The following is a 19,245-nucleotide window of genomic DNA, read 5'->3' on the forward strand; positions in this document are numbered from 1 at the left end:
GTGGAGCACAGCACAGGCTCCTTGGTATGTAATCAGGAAGCATGACACACCTGTTCAAATTGCAATGGTCATTGCTAGTTCCAAGACCGTAGCAAGGAGGGCTGAAAGTTAGAAATGTCCTTTAAATAACTCCTGACCTCAGAGACAGCACTATGTTAGATACATAGATACTGTTTCTGAGACTACAACAGATGGCATAAAAATGTTTCTCAGGAGTGCCTGGGATAACTGACATTTGCTGCTCTTGGCTATGTAACTCTTTCATGGGCTATGTCCTCTTTACCTCTTTCAGTGAGGATACTGCCATTTCAGGTGTGACTCTTCATGGCTACAAAATGACTGCCACCTCTCTTGGGATCAGGTTCTCGTGCTGCTACACTAAAAGGTAGGAAAAGTTGTTTTACTTCCTGGTCTCTATCTGCAAGTTAATAGAGGTTAGGTTTAAGTGCATGCACCTAAGTTTCACAGTGGCTTAAATACACAGCAGAAAATTTTATTGGGTTGTTGGAAGACGGATGTTCTTACACTTTCATGACTCTATCAGAGTCCCAGATTTCTTCTGTTGTTATGCTCTGGTATCCCCAAGGAATTTGCCCTGGATTGCGTGGTTCATGGTGGTCATTAAAGGCTCAGTAGTTATACATCAGCTTTCATAGAAGCCGGGAGGTGGAAAGAGATTATAGGAGGGAAATAGGTCTGCACATGCTGTCTTATGAGGAAGATACCCCAGAAGCTTCCACTGAGTCGTTGCTTCCTTCCCATTTTCCAGCACTCGGTGATATCCCACCTAGCTGGAAACACATTTATAAAATACATAATACTATAATGTTTTTGTAGGCTGTTCTAAAATATTATTTCTGTTTCCTACTTTCAAACATTAAGCTGGCCTTTAACTAGAGGATTGCCATAATATTTAGTGAAGCTGATTCTAGAATTTTGCTTCTGTGTTTCTGCGGGACTTCTAATAGTAATACTTCTTAACAAATACAGGTTTTGAAATAGAAATTCTAAAGATTTTCAATAATGAAGAATATACAAATTAACTCAAAAAAAAAAAAAAAAACCTTTTTGGCAAAGAAAGGATTATCTTTGTCAAAGGTTGCAAACAGAAGAAAATCTCAAATGACCTGTGGTTTGTGAGTGAGGTCATATCATGTCCTTTGTGTGTCTAGTCGTCTATACTGCTCTCAGTAGTACCATATTAAAATGTAATAATGAGATTCTTGTTCATGGTATACTCAATAGTGTAATACTCTTCACTGAAGAGAGAGTGGTGTAAATAGATGGCTTTGGTAACTTCTAAGGAAATACCATGTAGATCCAAAGCAGTTAACTCTAGAACTTCTGATAATCCAATCGTATCATATCAGCTAAACATTGACTAGATATTGTGAAGACAGCACCAACATACAGATAATAAATGCCAATGGCATAAAAGCTCTAGTTCATTGACTTCATGTCTCCTGGAACCTCCAGTTTTTCGTTTTGGTTGTTTTTTTGTTTTTAGCTTATAATGTCAAGATAGCCACAATCAGCCTTGCAAGATATGTCTAAGGTATTTGTTATTCCTGGAATTTTCACCTTATTCCCCTGAAAAGCAAAGGAGGTAAAGAGAGTCAAACCTGACAGATGTCTGACATTATGTGCACGCTAGTTTTTAAAATGGTGAGCCCAATTAAATGTAGTTATTGACTAGCTCAAGGGTCCTGGATCATAATAATTTTCCAGTCATGCATTTCTAACAGGATCTGGACAACTATTTTTTCATGTTAGTTTTCAAAACAAAACTATGCACAACAGCAAATGATTTATCCTATAACGTGATTGAAACTTAATGTAGGTCCCTCTTCCCAGATGTTTCTTTTCCACAATTTTTCACTGAATAGAATTTGAACATTTTAGAGTAGACAGTTGAATGTCATCAGAGTCACAAATTGAACCTTCAGAAACTTAAAATTAGTATCAGTTGGAATAAGAAATGCTCATCAGAAGACTTTCCTTGCTGATACCCAAGAGACTGGGCTGCGTGAGGGCAGGAGGTATGGTAGAGGCTGCTGGCCACCATTTCAAAACTCCTGCTAAAACAACAGTAAGCACCTAATCACCATCAGTAGCGGCTTACAGTGTTTGATGAGCCGCTGCTGGTTGTCTATGTAGTGGACTTACCAGACAGCGCCGAAGTATGCTCATTAATTGTTGTATTACTAAAGTGGGACAAAGAAAAACCATTTGTCTCCTGATAATGATGCAGCTGAGAAGTACTAATGGGATAGAAGTTTGGGGTCATCACTGCCTGAACAACAGGGATTGAAAATAGAGAAGAGGGTCAGGCAGAGTATGCGTGCTAGACACAGCCCAGGACTGATGTCTCTCTGACAGCATATTTTGTTGGGAGTGCTGTTGTGCTGAAATCACACAGCCATGTTGTAAATTATGAAAATAAGACGGGCCCAGGCAGGTATAGTCACAGAACAGTTAGTAGAAATTACGAGAAAATGCAAATGCTAAACTCTTGCAATTAAACTTCAGAGATAACAAAACATTATTCATCAAAAGACTGTAATTTTTTTTCAAAAATATGTCTATTTTACATTTAAACCATGTAAGGGATAGAAAAAGAGAATGCAAAAAGTTCTTAGGGTTGCAACCGACTGGGTCTTTGGATTTCTTAAATCAAAGGAGAGGGTTAGGACATGTGGCAGAGAGAACAGGGGATGGGGGGCTGCACTTGGCCTTTTTCTGTCTGGAAGCTGCTTCCCTAGTCAGATGGGAGCCCCACACTCTCCATCCTGTTTCCTGGACCTCCTCCTCAGAGATCCTGGTGACTCCTGCTAAAAACTCTCTTTTCCTCGAGTTCTCACTATTCCCCATTTTACGCCTAGCACACCTCTCCTCTAGAGTTACCAATGAGGTTTTCTCTTCCATGAACCTGAACCAGTGTAATCTGACAGGACAGACACAACCAGAGTAGAAAAGAAAACAGAATTAAGGTGAGAACCACTGATGAAGGAGTGGGTTGATGCTCATGCTGCTGATTCTAGAGCAGGACCATGGAGGGGATTGTACGTTCAACTAACGGGAGGAAAGGAAACTTGTCATCGCCCCCCACAGCCGCTGCCTGTGACTGCCATCTGGGTAGATCTCTGAAGTGTAAACCATGATGAGAAAGATGTGATCAGAAATAATAGTTGTGCGGTAATCAGGAGGGAAAGGCTGTAACAGCCATTGCATCCTGGGAAGGCTAGATTTAATAAAAACCTGCGTGTGCACAGTCATAGTTAGCTTTTATGGTCACACATTTATAGCTACTAAAAGCAGTATCAAGTAATTTCCCACAGAAAACAACGTTGTTTCGAGGAGTCTGAAAAGCTCTTCAAACCCATTTCAAGCCCCTGATTTTATCATTTTATTTGTGTAACTTTTTATTCTTCTATGATTTCGAATTTATGGAAAATTTTCAAGATTCATGCAAGGAACTTCGGTTCGAATTCGGGAATTGTCTGCTGTTCCCCATTTGCTTTCCTCCTCCTCAATCTCTCTCTCATATGTATTATATATATATATATATAAACACACACATATACATCTATATTATATATCTTGTGTATCATATATATACATATACATATATACATGTACATATATAAATCTTATATATATAAGATTATATATAATTCTTATATATATAAGATATAATTCTTATATATATAAGATTTATATATGTATATATAAGATATATATATGTGTGTATATATATATATGTATATTTATATATCTTTTGGAACCATTTGGGAGTGATTTCGGGACACTCTACATTCCCTTCCTGAGCTCGTCGTGATTGCCTGCCTGGCAGAGTCCCCCAAGCCTGATTCCAGAAGGGTTCGGGCCATCCAACAGCCCCACTTGAACAGATGGTCACAGTTTTCTGTGGATTTTGTATGCAGCGCTCGAGACTACTGATCATACCCTGTATGATCAGCATCGCAGAACTTCTCCTCCCTCCCTGCCTCACATATTAATAACCCCCCAGTCAGGACATCACCCCAGCCAGCGCCGCACGACTCCCTTCTTTGCCACTTGATTCAGCGGCAAGAGGAGAGCTCAAAATACCCAGGAGACAGTCTCAACCTCCAGTCCAACAGGCTTGCTTTTTGTGCCCCTGTTGCAATCGTTTTCCCCTTTGGACATAAGACCTCTAGACCAGCAGAACCTAAAATCATAGCAAATCAGGCAAGTAAGCCAGGATCAACGTCAAATTAAGGAGCACTGCTTTCCATACAAAGGAAAGTAATGTATGTCAGGGTGTGCTGATGCCTAATGGTAATGACATTCGCAGGACAGTGGACCCAGAGAAAGGCAGCTGTGAGTTGCAAAAAGCTACATGTCAAGCAGTGATTAAAATTAGTGGCTGCCCTTTCTCGACAGAGAAATCAATACCAATGAATGTAAGGTTTGCCTTCCAGGGAGGAAACAAATGGTTCAGACCACTGCGGTAGATGTCCTCCAGACGACTACACTGAATTGCAAAGGGCCCACGTGTGGGGCCTACTGTATTCTTTGTGATGCTTATGCCCCAGAGGCAATCTTTAGAGCTCCACATGAACAAAGTCAATCTGGAAACCCAGTGAATAAGCTACAGGGGATTTAAAAAAGATTAGAGCTCTGTTGTTTCTAATTTTTAATCTGTCCATTCACTTTCGTCTTCAGCAGAAACCTGTGTGTTTCTATTTACCATACAGAGTAGCCAAAAATGATCGAAACCTGAGTAACAACAATACTTTCTGAATTAAAAATGAGTAGGGCTTGGAATGTCTGGGTGGCTCAGTCTATTAAGCATCAGACTCTTAATCGCAGTTCAGGCCTTGATCTCAAGGTCGTGACTTCGAGCCCTGCACTGGGCTCCATGCTGGGTGTGGAACCTACTTTAGAAATATGTGGGGCACCTGGGTGGCTCAGTTGGTTAAGTGCTCGACTCTTGATATCAGCTCAGGCCATGATCTCAGGGTCAAGGGATCGAACCCTGTGTTAGGCTCCCTGCTCAGCACAGAGTCTTCTTGAAAGTCTCTCCCTCTCTCTTTGTCACTCCCCCTTGCTCATTCTCTCTCTATAATTAATCAATAAATCTTTTAAATATGAGTAAAGCTCTATTGTCCTCTAAAGACAAAGTGTCAGTGAGTATCATAGTATGTACCAGTAACCCTGAGAAAGAGATACAAAGAGATGTATGTGATTCACAAAATACATCCAGGCATATCACATATTAACACTGATATAAGTCACTGATCTTATTCTGATTTTCTCAATTTTATATGTACTTGTGTGTGTACAAGTGTGCATATGCATGTTTATTTCTATACAATTTAATCCTGTGCATAGTTAGTACTGCAGGCAAGATTCTAAACAATTCCACCATCCTGAGGAGCTCTAGGGTTGCCTCTAAAAATCCCCACACCACTGTCCCTAATCTGTGACAGTCACTGATCTCTCTCTACCTAGAATTCTACCATTTCAAAAATGGAACCTTGAGGGCAGCATGTTAAGTGAAAGACGCCTGTCAGAGAAAGACAAAGGCTGTAGGACTACACTGAGATGAGGAATCTATTCTGTAGTCAGCTCCATAGAAAGAGGACGTAACACAGTGGTTGCCGTAAGCTGAGGACGGGGAAATAGGCAGTTCTTGTTTAAGGGGTGTGGGGTTTCAGGTCTGCAAGATGAAAAATTTCTGGAGGTTGGTTGCACAAGAACGTGAGCATCCTTAACATTATCCACCTGTACACTTGCAAATGACTAAGAAAGTAGCACCTGGGTGGCTCAGCAAGTTGAGCATCTGATTTTTGACTTCAGCGAGGGTCATGATCTCAGGGTCATGAGATCCAGCGCTGCATCAGGCTCCACATGCAGTGGGGAGTCTGCTTGAGTTTCTCTCTCTCCTTCTGCCCCTCCCCCTGCTCTCTCTCTCTCTCTCAAATAAATAAATCTTTAAAAAAAAGAAATGGTTAAGATGATAAATTTATGTTATGTTGTTTTTTTTTAACTATGATTTAAAAAAATTCGACGATCAGTTAGCACACCTGTGGGGTTCTGTTCTTGTGTTCTCTATTCTGTTCCTTGATCTACATGCCTTCCTTCCACTGATACCATGCTGTTGACTGCTATAGATCTATAAGATTAGTCTCAAAATCAGGCAGGCTGATTCCTTCCACATTACTCCTCTTTGTTAAGATGGTTTTAAGTATTCCATGACTCAAAATTGGAAAAAAAATAGAAACAGAGGTCTTTACTTTTTATAGTTACATGATGCCAGTACTATTTTTCTTTGATTGCTCTGAGTACATTAACAGACTCTCACATGCATGAGACACTTAGTAAATATCATATATACGTTCTTGTCCTGCTTCATATCCTTGGTGAGGGCACATTGTATTCATGCCCTAGGTGGGCAGCAACCTCAGCTGAGCTGCCACATGGAGGAGGCCCCTCCGTGTTTGCTTCCTGGGGAGGGCCAGAGTTGGAGGAGAGGTGGAAGCCATGTCTTTGACTTCACTGCCGCACAATGACCAATCAACAGATTCGGTTTGACTTTTCACAACTGACCCCTCCTGCCTCAGGGCAAACATAGCAGCCCCAATCGGGATGGCCAAGACATGAAAACAATTGAAGTGTCCATCAAAGATGATGTGGGATACATGTAATGAAATATTGGTGATCCCTAAAAATGAGGAAAATGCTGCTGTTTGTGGTGATGTGGCTAGACCTGGAGGGTGTTAGATGAAATGAAGTAAGCCAGACAGAAAAAGACAAATTCTGCCGGGTACCACTGCTATGTCCAAGACAAAGTCAGACTCATGGAAACGGAGAGCATAAAGTGGTTGCAGGACAAGGGAGGTGGAGTTAGGGAGAGGCTGGTGAAATGGAATGAATTCAAGAATCTAATGTAAAACTTGGTATGATAGTTGATACCACTGTATTATACAACTGAAATTTTCTAAATGTTCTCACATATGAAATGCTAAACAGGCAAGGTGATGAGTGTGTTCATTGACTTGGGCGGGATTCTTTCACAGTGAATACATACATCACATCGTCATGTCAGACACTTTACCTATCTTGCAATTTTATCTGTCAATTATTCCCCAATAAAGCTGAAAAACCCCAAGATGTTAGAATTACACCTGAGGACAATTGTAAATTAGTCCCTATGCTGGTGGAGAGATGAGCTTTCTACTTTCTAAAAGTTACATTCAGAGGTGGAAGTGAAAATTCCCCGGGTGGGAGCACATGGATAAGTTACTTTTACAGTTACCTTAGTCTCTGAACAAATTGTTCCTTCTCTGCTTCCTCAGACTTAGAAAGCGGGTCTAGGAATCCTCTGCCCTCCAGGATTTGCCACCTGTTTTGTTTTTGTTTTTTAAAAATAAATAAATAAAAGCTAACATGTGTCTTAGGTTTTCATCCCATGAGAAGACAGTTATTTCCTGAATAATCTGGTAAAAAATTAATCTATTTATTAAATCGATACCAGTGATTGCACATTCAGGTGGGGGATCCTGGAATGGATTTTCCCTTTATCATCTACCTAGTTCTTGACTTGAGAGTCACTGACTTGTTGACAGAAATGAAATTTCATCCCATGCCTGCCACTACCTCATGACCGAGTTTTGCTGACTAATGTATGGAGAGCTATGTGTTGATCAGTATTCTCAGAGAAGGATCTATTTGCTTTCTGCCCCTGACCTTCCTGGGACATATCTACAAGGTATTTTCTCCAATCAGAATTTCACTGAGTCCAGGGATCATGTCAGCCGTGGTGTCTACTCTTAATTCCATCTGGGTTCTGCACAGTGGCTGATGTGGAAAGATGACCAACAAATCCACTGACTGAGAGGACAGAACCAAACAAACCCAAGAGGAGAAACAGGAGAAATGATAGGACTTCAAAATATGTGTTTTCCAAGCTTTCAGACTTCTTCAGAAAAGAGAGCAGCACAGTAAACCATGTTAATTGGTGACAGCAGCCATCAGTTTTCAATGAAACCTTAGAGCAAACCCAACCTTGCCCAGACTCGGTGTCTTCATCAAAAAACAAAAGATTTGCAAACGACATATCAGATAAAGGACTAGTGTCCAGAATCTATAAAGAACTTAGCAAACTCAACACCCAAAGAACAAATAATCCAATCAAGAAATGGGCAGAGGACATGAACAGACATTTCTGCAAAGAAGACATCCAGATGGCCAACAGACACATGAAAAAGTGCTCCATATCACTCAGCTTCAGGGAAATACAAATCAAAACCACAATGCGATATCACCTCACACCAGTCAGAATGGCTAAAATCAACAAGTCAGGAAATGACAGATGCTGGCGAGGATGCGGAGAAAGGGGAACCCTCCTACACTGTTGGTGGGAATGCAAGCTGGTGCAGCCACTCTGGAAAACAGCATGGAGGTTCCTCAAAATGTTGAAAATAGAACTGCCCTATGACCCAGCAATTGCACTGTTGGGTATTTACCCTAAAGATACAAACGTAGTGATCCAAAGGGGCACGTGCACCCGAATGTTTATAGCAGCAATGTCCACAATAGCCAAACTATGGAAAGAACCTAGATGTCCATCAACAGATGAATGGATCAAGAAGATGTGGTATATATACACAATGGAATACTATGCAGCCATCAAAAGGAATGAAATCTTGCCATTTGCGACAACATGGATGGAACTAGAGCGTATCATGCTTAGCGAAATAAGTCAAGCAGAGAAAGACAACTATCATATGATCTCCCTGATATGAGGAAGTGGTGATGCAACATGGGGGTTTAAGTGGGTAGGAGAAGAATAAATGAAACAGGATGGGATTGGGAGGGAGACAAACCATAAGTGACTCTTAATCTCATAAAACAAACTGAGGGTTGCTGGGGGGAGGGGGTTTGGGAGAAGGGGGTGGGATTATGGACATTGGGGAGGCTATGTGCTTTGGTGAGTGCTGTGAAGTATGTAAAGCCGGTGATTCACAGACCTGTACCCCTGGGGATAAAAATATATGTTTATAAAAAATAAAAAATTATATTTAAAAAAAAAAAACAAAACAAAAAAAAAAAAGCGGCTTATCCTTTGGTCTAAGGGAACTAGAGAGCGATATTTTAAATATAAAGTATACAAAGCTGACTCTTCTATCACTACTATTAATTTGAAATGTTCCTAACTTAAGACTGATACCGCTAACATCTCTTTTGTGAGTAAAGTCATGCTTATTCAGTTAGTTACTGAGCATATATTTTGTTCCAGGCATCATTTCCAGCCCTAGAGATACATCAGTAACCACACAGATAAAAATTCCTGTCACCACACAACTTGCATTGCCAGATAGTGTGCAAAAGGTAAAAGAAAAGAAAGATAGAAACATGAAATATATTGTACATTGGATGATAGCTATAAGGACGAAGATGAAGTGAGGCAGGGGTTGGGACTGTGTGTGTTTGGGTAGGAAGATGAGACCCACAGAAGGCGGTCAGAAAGTATGATTTGTGAAGTCAGCATTGGAACAAAGACTTGAAGGAGGAAGAGGAGTGATGTGTGGATGTCCGGAGGAAGAATATTTCAGATGGAGGGAGCAGCCAGGACCAGAGCCATGAATCAGGAGTGCGCCTAGCTCAGCAGAGAAAGAGGGAGAGTAGTATAACTCTAGAGTGAAGGAGTCCTCTGAGGCTATTATCAGGCCTGTTTTATTCAGATTGAGGTGGAAACAGTGGGTGAGTCTTAGTTTTGTCGGGGATGGACTTGGGGGTGGAAGCATGGAAGCAGAGATGCCAGTCATCCTGAAAAGGTGTGGTTATAACCCAGTGAGAGATGCTGGTGGCTTGGACCAGTGTGGCAGTAGTGGAGGCAGTGAGAAAGGGTGAAGTTCGGGATGTGTTTGGAAGATAGTCCTGGCAGGATTGGGTAACAATTGGGATGTCCAATCTGAGAAAAATCCGAGTTTTAGGATGACACCAAGTATTTGTGATGGCTGAAGAGCTGGAAGAGTGGAACATTCCTTCATAGATAGACACAGGAGGACTGGAGCAGGGGAGGTTTGCTGAGGAAGATTGAGAGCCACAGTGAGAACTTTTCCTGTCTCAGCCACCCAGGAGGAGAGTCAAGCAGGTGATTCTATTTGCAAATCTGGGGCTAAGGGGAGAGATATCTGGGGCTAAGGGGAGAGATTTCTGGGGATATATGACCTTGAGAGTCCTCAGAACATGGTGCAGGTGATTGAGACTGTATTTTCCATGAGTTTATGAAAAGTCTGGCATGAATGATGATATAGACATCAGTAAAGAGGGTGTAGCAAGTTAGAAAGAAATATGCCATGTGTGAGAGACAGATTACATCTTCCTGGATAGCCTTGGAGGGAATCAGATTTTGCTTCTGTACCATGATACATTCACACAATCTATTTTATGTGCCTTCAGGATGGAAATACATTTCTTTGAGGCAGATGTAGTGTGGGAAAGGCAAAGTATGCCTCCGTTGGCACAATTCATTCCTCAGGAAGAGACTGACAAATCCCAGACTTCTACTTCTAAACTTCTCCATCAAACGGCCCCCCTACTTCCATCCTCCAAGATGCATCTTGATAGGAGGAAAAGAAAGGAGAGAGTCAATTGAATAACAAGACCACCATTTCCTGATAAAGATAAAAAATGGAAGCCCCAAAAACATCTATTAAGCACCACGTTTCCTGTGGGAAGGATCTGGGTAAGTCCAGAAGCATTGGACGGACCTTCTCTCTCATTTATTGTTCTCTCTCCTGTAACTCCTCTTTTGTCTACTCAGTGAGTCCTAAAGTCGCTGAATAGAGCATTCAAGGATGCATGTCTCAATTAATTAGGACTTGAACTGAAATCTGTGTTAGGTAAGGTAATGCTGGCTGTGGTAACAGATAGTCCCCACATTTCAGCCATAGAATGATAAATGGTTTTGGGGGAAGGAGATGGGGTTTAGGCATGTGGGCTGTTGGAGACTCTGCCTCTTTAATATGTGGTTTCTAAGGCCCCACTGGGCACTGTCATCCTAGCTGGGGATAGAGAGCATGAGAGAATAACCTGCTTTTTTTTTTTTTTAACTAAAAAGAATTTTAATTTAAATTCAATTAGCCAACTTATAGTACATCATTTGTTTCAGATATAGTGCTCAATAATTTATCAGTTATGTAGAACACCCAGTGCCTATCTCATCACGTGCCTCCTTAATGCCCATCACTCGGTTACCCTTTTTCCCCACTCACCTCCCCTCCAGTAACCCTCAGTTTGTTTCTAGAGTTAAGAGTCTCTCTCATGGTTTTTCTCCCTTTCTGATGATTTCCCATCCAGTTTTCCCTCCCTTTCCCTATGATCTTCTGTGTTGTTTCTTATATTCCACATATGAGTGAAACCATATGAGAATAGGCTGCTTTTAAACATATCAGCCTGGACAGGGTATATTCTACTGATGAGAACTATTTACAAAGTTCTTCCAACAGCAAAGGGAGCATCAAAAGGTGGGGAATAAGGAACATTGAGGACATGGGGGTAAAATGAGGTACCACGCCAGTGCCCTAAGATAAAGAAGGTAGATAGGAGGTGAGCCACCCAGGCCACCATGTTGTCTGGACATCTTCTTATTCCCAGGCAGAGGATTTGTAAGCTGACATTCCTTCTTTAATTGTGATCCCATTAACAGGTGAGTAGAATATATTTCCTGGGTTTGTGGGTTTGGAGAAAGTACAGGGCAAGAGTCACAAGTTGATGAAGTAACTGTAGGGTGTGGGGGTAGCTGGGAGGTGAGGCTAGAGCTTACCTGATTTTCCACAGAAACACTGAGCTTGTTTTCTGAGTACAAAGGCACAGTCGGGGGGTGGGGGGAGGGAGAGAAATACAAAAAAGAATGTGTTCTTTGTTCCATCTGTATGACTAGAAAATTATACTTATATTGTCAAATTAGATTCTACTCCCCAACCAAGTAAGGGCTGATCACAGGAGGACATTGAGAGCAACCCTGAGCCTAGAAATGATTTTTGAAAAGACAACCAGAGGGTGCATCGGAATGGGATTCTGGTGAGGAAAAGTAGTTGTTTCTTTTAGAGTTTTATAATTGCTTTCCTGGGATTTTTCCATCTGAACGTTGTCATTTTCCCTTTTTTGATATTCTCAGAAAATATTTGACTATAATGAGTTCAAGAGAATATGCGCTGATAGCAGTGCGGAGAAGGAAATAAAAGGAACATGGAAGCAGAGAGAGCAAAGACAAAATCAAGAGGAAAAAAAGGAGAAGAGCTGTGAGTTAAAAGACCAGGGAGGAAGACAGTTGTCCAACGTCCAGCCTCAATAGGGTGTACAGGGGCGCTCCTCATGGGTGCGTGTCCGCGGCCGCCCAGCAGGGGGCAGACTTCCGCCTCGACTCCGTCTCCGTCTTCAGGTTCACAGAGCCTTCTCAGACCCGAAATGACCCCAATCGTCCATTATGTTTCTCAGCGATTTTTCACTGGCATCCACCTATTCTTGGCCTGACACAAATGGGGATGGCTGTGTGTGTGCAGGCAGTCATCTGTGGTTTCTGCTGAAGTGGCGACTGTACGCCCGTTTACAAGATGCTGTCATCTTCCCGAGCGCCGGGAGCGGCCTCCTCAGAAGACCAGATAACCCGCGGGCGTTCGTTTCCACAGCTGACTTTGAACGTGTTCCCTCCTACGCTCTGGGACTCCATAAAGACTCCTTTCTGCCTGTGGAGACGGCCTGGGGGGTTGGATAAAGCGACTCAAAGCAAACAGCATTGGAGGGGGTGGAGTGCGGCTCTGCAGGGAGAGCGCCTCCCAAACGGAGCGCTTGCGAAGGAAACTAGGTGCTGCTCGGCTGGACCAGACGGAGGGGGGATTTTAGGTGGGCTGCAGCGCTCTCTTCATAGAACACTTAGATGGTGTAGTTTCAGTCCTGACTTTTGTTTTGTTTGTTCTGTGCTGCGTTGTGCTGTATTTGCTTTTTGTAATGCCTGTGACTGACTTAAGCTTTGAGGCCAAGGCGACTATTCTAAACAGGGCTGTCCCCCACCGTCCCCAACAAGCACAGCCTCCTGCTACTGAGGCCCCTTTGTTTGAGAGATCTTGGTTGATTTTAATAACTGACCATTCGGACTACTGGCTTTTTTCTCTTCCAGGGCATTCCTTCCCTGCTCTTCTGTTTTAAATTCACCAGTAAAGAGTGAGACCCTCAGTCTCCCACTGTAGCCCCCAATAAATGCAGAATCCCATGCCCATGCCTCCTGTCTTCCCCTGTGACTCACTGTGTGGCCCCAAGCATGCCAGATAATTTCCAGGTCTTGTAAGTAATATACGTCTATTTTGTCAAAGTTTCCTGGTGCTTGTTCCGGGGGAATCTTGCAGTCATAATAGGAACCACAGGGGCTGGCCCAACCACAAAACTGGTAATCGATAGGCTGAGGTCAGCACACAGCAGATGCCCACAGGGAAAACAATAATAATAAAAAGGAAAGAAAAAAAATAACAAGACATTGATTTTTCCCTCTTCTGTAATAGTAATAGAATAAGAATAATGCAACCTCCAAATGGCGATTTCGTGGTTTTACTGAAAGATAAAGATGAAGCAATTCCAAGAGAAGTGAGGCAGCGTTCGCTAAGTGCTACTTCTTCCTAGCTGTTGTCCAGACTAGCAAGCAAATGGTACCCTTGTCATGAGGTTTTCTTTCATCATCTCTGTAAATCATGAACTAATGAAACAAATCTACAGAGCAAAGCATGATACTGTCCTTTAATAAAAAGCAATTCTCTTTCTCCACGTCTCTCTTTTTTAAATGATTTTATTTATTTATTTGAGAGAGAGAGAGCATGAGAAGAGGGATGGTCAAAAGGAGAAGGAGAGTCCCCGCTGAGCAGGAAGCCTAATGCAGGACTCAATCCCAGGACTCCAGGATCATGAACTGAGCTGAAGGCGGTTGCTTAACCAATTGACCCACCCAGACACCCTCTTGAAAGGGACAACATATCTTTTTTAAGCATGTCTCTTGAAAGGAACAGCATATGATTTTATGCCTTCATTCACTAAATTAGTGTTTCTGGTGTGCAATCCCCAGAACATCACTTGGGAACGTATTCGAAATGCGAATTCTGTGCCTCTGCCCCAGGCCATTTGGATGAGATGCTCAGGAGATTCTGTCAGTGATCTGTGTTAACAAGCCCCCAGGTGTTGCTGACACCTGCTCTCTCTGCAGCAGCATGGCTCTGCCTCCTGTCCATTTTCCATTTTCAAGCCTTTCCATTTTCAAGCCACTTATGTGAGAAGGAAAATATCATAGAACCAGACCTGATGGATTTATAATTCACACTTCTAAGGGCTTCTTGCTTTTCTAATTTGTCTGTTACTATAAAGCCCAAGGCCATACCGACACCTTCTTCATGACAAGAATATTAGTATCTGCACAGTGATGCCCTGGGAGACATTTCAAGGCATAAAGAAAATAGGTATAAAGAACAAGAGGGAGTAATTCATTGAAAAACATCACATTGTTCAAAAAAACCATGATTTTGCAGACTTTACTCTGGGGATCACCTCTCCACTGAGGAGTGGGACAGGAGAGAGATCATTTTAATCAGACACAGACTAAGAGGACATGAATTCAACGATTTTAGCCCTCTGGTTGGCAAGACTGGGATTGGAAGGGAGCTCGTGGACTGATGTTTGTCATGGTGACAGTATATATACTCACTAGGCTCCCTTATTTATGACGTTTAATGATTCCTGCCCCTCATTTCCTATCTGTTAAGGGTTTGATATTTCTGGAAGTTTTCCTCTTTCCTCCCTCACCCCCATCATCTTCTAATATATCTCAGTTTATTTAAAAATTTCAAAAAAGGTTTTTTTGCACAATTGCGAGAGCAATTTAATATCCTTTTAGAGCTGAAGTCTAGTTCATATATCACAAAATTGCCCTCCTGTAGTGTACAGTTGGGTGGGTTTTATTCCACTCACAAACCTGGCCAAGTTCACCACCATCTATGCAGTTACAGAACTGGGGAACACAGTTGTTTTTCTGTCATTCATTCCTACAAAACATGGAGTGGAGTGGACTGAATCCGGGTCCATTCTGACAGCATCACCTAGTGAATCTGGGCTGTCAACTCATCATTTCTGAGTCTTCTTTTGGAAGGAGTAAATCTGAAAGAGTAAAAATAAGAGATCCCAAACTCACCCTAGTGAATCTTATTTATCACCAAGAAACAAGGACTGTTGGGAAGGAAGCTGCATTGCTTCTTGGAAAGCAGAGCCATGCATCCAGGCTTCGCCGGCTTGGAGTTAAGATCTGTGGTCCTGCCAAGTCTCCTCTGACCAAATGGCTTTGATCCTGCATCACTGATCTGGGACGTCTTTTCTGAATCCAGAGGAATCACCCACTCCTAAGCCCTGCCAACAAGGTCAAGACTCCTGGGCATTTCCCCAGCCCTCCTGGGAGCGTGCAGCCAGATTCTGCCCCATGCATCCCCCCTGGCAAGCTGAAGCAGAGGGGAGATCCGTTTTGATGAAGCACAGACGAATGAACATAGAGACATGCAAACCATGGTGACCTGCAGTCTGGCCTCTGAGAAGTAAGTAAGAACAGTTGCTCAAGTTGTCGGATCAACACGCAGAGCTGCAAGGTCACCGCAGACATCGGAGAACACCAGGGTTTCCGAGTGAGAGCAGGATGCTGGGCATCTAGACCCTGATTCCAAAACCACGTGGAATGCCAGAGGGCTGCTGTGTTAGAAACACTGGAATCCCGTGCCACGCTCCATGCTCCTCTCCAAGGGAGCAGAAAACTGGCCTGCTGCCCTGCCCACCTCACACACCCTGACACCCCTTCCTCGGTTTTCCTGCAGCCAGTCAGAAGAGAGTTTCAAAGGGGCTCCTGCTGTGACAGTGTTGACTGCCATTATCTGGGCGACAGCAAGAGTTTATACACCCCGGTGTGTTCCAATCTGATAAAAGAGCAAAATGATTGAGAGCCTACCATGCCAACTGCCATAAGTTAACCCAAGTTCATATTTTTAAAACTTGATGGACTAAAATACTGTTTGACGGTGTATTTTCTTTTGGGATTTTTGGTTTAGAAGAGGAATCTTTTTCTAAGAATTGACTGAAAGTTATTCATTTGATATGCAAGAATAATCATTAATGTTCATTTCTCTGCCCATGAATTAATTTATTCAACATTGTGGTGCTTCCACCATATTCTGTGTCCTGTGCTGGTTGGTGGGCAGCAACAGGGCATGACTTTCTTTGTGGTGCACCCAGAGCCTAGCTAGTGGGGACTTAAACACGACTTTTAGGAAATACCAGAAGATCCTAAAGTTCCCTTAGATTCTCCCGTGTGTTGGGTATTTGTTTGTTTGTTTTTTCCCTTGATTGGCTTGAGTAATTACTTGTGCTCTAGCCATCTCTGAGCTCTGACTCTGGTAGGTACTAACAGTGACAGGTTCTCATATGTTCTACCACTAGATTTGCTTTTATGAGAACTTTTTCTACAGCTAAGCTACTAGAAGAACACTTTGGAGTTTGAATACAGGTCTTATTTAGTCTGGATATGTGAGGATCCCCATGGTATAATAAGGTACAATTTACTTGTTTTCCATTTGAGTGACGAACCCAGTCCTATGACACAGAATGAATGTAGTTATGAAGCAGAGAGTTGGATGATCAGATGAAGGCAACACAAAAGGGTGAACATTCTTCCCTGATCTGTGCAAAATGGCTTATATCTGTAGGATGATTGCAGGAACCATCGCTAATGGATGTAGTCAATAAAGCTTGCTAAATGACATTAGGAAAACTAAGATTTTGGAAGGACAGACTAACATGCAAGAGAAAAACCCAAGACAACCAAACACTGTGTTGTTCAATCATGTAGGATGTGCTATACATCCTCAAAGGGACCCTGGTCTTAATCCACTGTTAAGAGTAGAATTTGAGGATGCCTGGGGGGCTCAGTCAGTTAAGCGTTTGCCTTCACTTCAGGTCATGATTCCAGGGTCCTGGGATCAAGCCCCATATCAGGTTCCTTGCTCAGTGGAGAACCTGCTTCTCCCTCTCCTTCTGCCTACCAGTCCCCCTGTTTGTGCTCTCTCTTGCTCTCTCTCCCTCTCTCTCTGTCAAATAAATAAATAAAATCTTAAAAAAATAAAGAGTAGACATTGGTTGGGTGTTCTCACCACACACACACACACACACACACACACACACACACACGGTAACTCTGCTGGTAGGTGGCTATGTTAATGAGCTTCACTGTAGCCACTATTTCACTTACTACATCATAATATCATTGTGTATATAAAACTATCATGCTGTACACCTTAAATATGTATAATTCTTATTTTAAGATTTTATTACAAATTTATACAAATATTTTTATATGTTAGAATATATATAATTTTAATAGATTTAAAAGTTGTCCAAAATCATGATGTCTTGGGTCTCCCATTTTGTATGGAAACCAAGTGTTTTTTCCACAAGGCCAGTCTCAGAGTGAAGGTGTGTTCTATTACCATTGTAAAGTAAGTTATTCTGTAATATTTTGTGCCATTTGGGGCCATTTTGAATTTACTATGTCAGGGGCTTTCACTCTGATTTATTTCTTAAGTTTCAAAATCCATGAAATTTGAGGAAAGAACAAAACCTCTTTGCAGTATACCACTACTGACAAATTAATCTCAGCTACTCCACTGAATGCCTGTATAAAAGCTTGTGTGCACTTGAGAAATTCAGGAATATATTGACCATCAGATATACCCCCACATGTCAGACTCAGGGTAGAACCAGCCAGGGGCATGCCTGTGTTGGGCACCAAAATAGGTTGAGTCCCTGTGCGACATACTGTGGGAGAGTCATGCCATTTCAACACTAATCCTAAAAAACTTATTTTGGATGTTCTGCTGAAGTGTAATTAATTGAACTGACAGTAACGGTATTACAAAAGAAAGGAGTTCTTTGGAAAACTGAAAATTTAATGGGAAATTTTATTAAATACATCATTTTGATTTGCAACCTTATTATGAAATTTTAAAAATTCATATTCTACATTTGGATTGTCCATATGTTTCTTTAATAAGCTGCAATAAAAATAGAATTTAAAAGGCATGCAGCATCCCATCACTTTTATCTTTTATTTAATTAAACTTCCCTGGCTTGGTAAATCATATAATTCCATTCATATCAACTGCGGCATGGGCGGGGTTTTTTTAACTTTTTTGTTGAGCTCCATTGTCTTTTTAATATGCATTTTTTGTTAATTGTCAAAAACTATTTGTATTGTTTTTCATTCTTGTTATATTTTAAATACTCTCATATTGTTTTATGATCAGTGGAAATCTTAATCTATTGATATCAGTAGGGAAATTTTGTATTAGCAAAATAGGAGAGTATAATTTCAATTGAAGGCAAAATGTATCACTATTCTAGACATCTAGGTGAGGAGGGACTGTAATCACATGGTCTTTGGTTGATCCTGACCTCCAGTGGGTAAAGCCAAGACTATGAAGCCATTCTTATAATTTAGAAAACCTTGTGACTGAGTTCAAGTTGTAAAGCACTGTGGTCTGAAAATATGCATGGTATAATCTCAGTCTTTTTGTATCAGTTGAGACCTGATTTGTGACCCAGTATGTGATCTATTCTGGAGAATGTTCCATGTGTGCTCGAGAAGAATGTGTATTCTGCTGCTCTGGGATGAAATGCTTCTGACTACATCAGTGAAGTCCATCGGGTCCAGTGTCATTCAAAGCCCTTGTTCCGTTGTTGATCTTCTGCTGAAATGATCTGATCATTGCTGTCAGTGGGGTGTTAAAGTCCCCTACTATTACTGTACTATTATCATTGTGTTTCTTTAATTTTGTTATTAATTGGTTTACATACTTCGCTGTTCCCAAGTTAGGGGCATAAGTATTTACAATTGTTAGATCTTCTAGTTGGATAGACTCTTGCATTATGATAATAATGTCCTTCTTTATTTTTTATTATAGTCTTTGGTTTAAAATCTAGTTTATCTGGGGCACCTGGGTGGCTCAGTGGGTTAAGCGTCTGCCTTCAGCACAGGTCATGATCTCAGGGTCCTGGGATCAAGTCCCACATCGGGCTCTCTGCTCAGCAAGGAGCCTGCTTCCCCCTCTCTCTCTGCCTACTTGTGATTTCTGTCTGTCAAATAAATAAATAAAATCTCTAAAAAATAAATAAAGTCTAGTT

This window comes from Mustela putorius, unplaced genomic scaffold (assembly GCF_011764305.1).
Source record: "Mustela putorius furo isolate JIRA1106 unplaced genomic scaffold, ASM1176430v1.1 tig00000589_pilon_pilon_pilon, whole genome shotgun sequence".
Classification (NCBI taxonomy): Eukaryota; Metazoa; Chordata; class Mammalia; order Carnivora; family Mustelidae; genus Mustela; species Mustela putorius.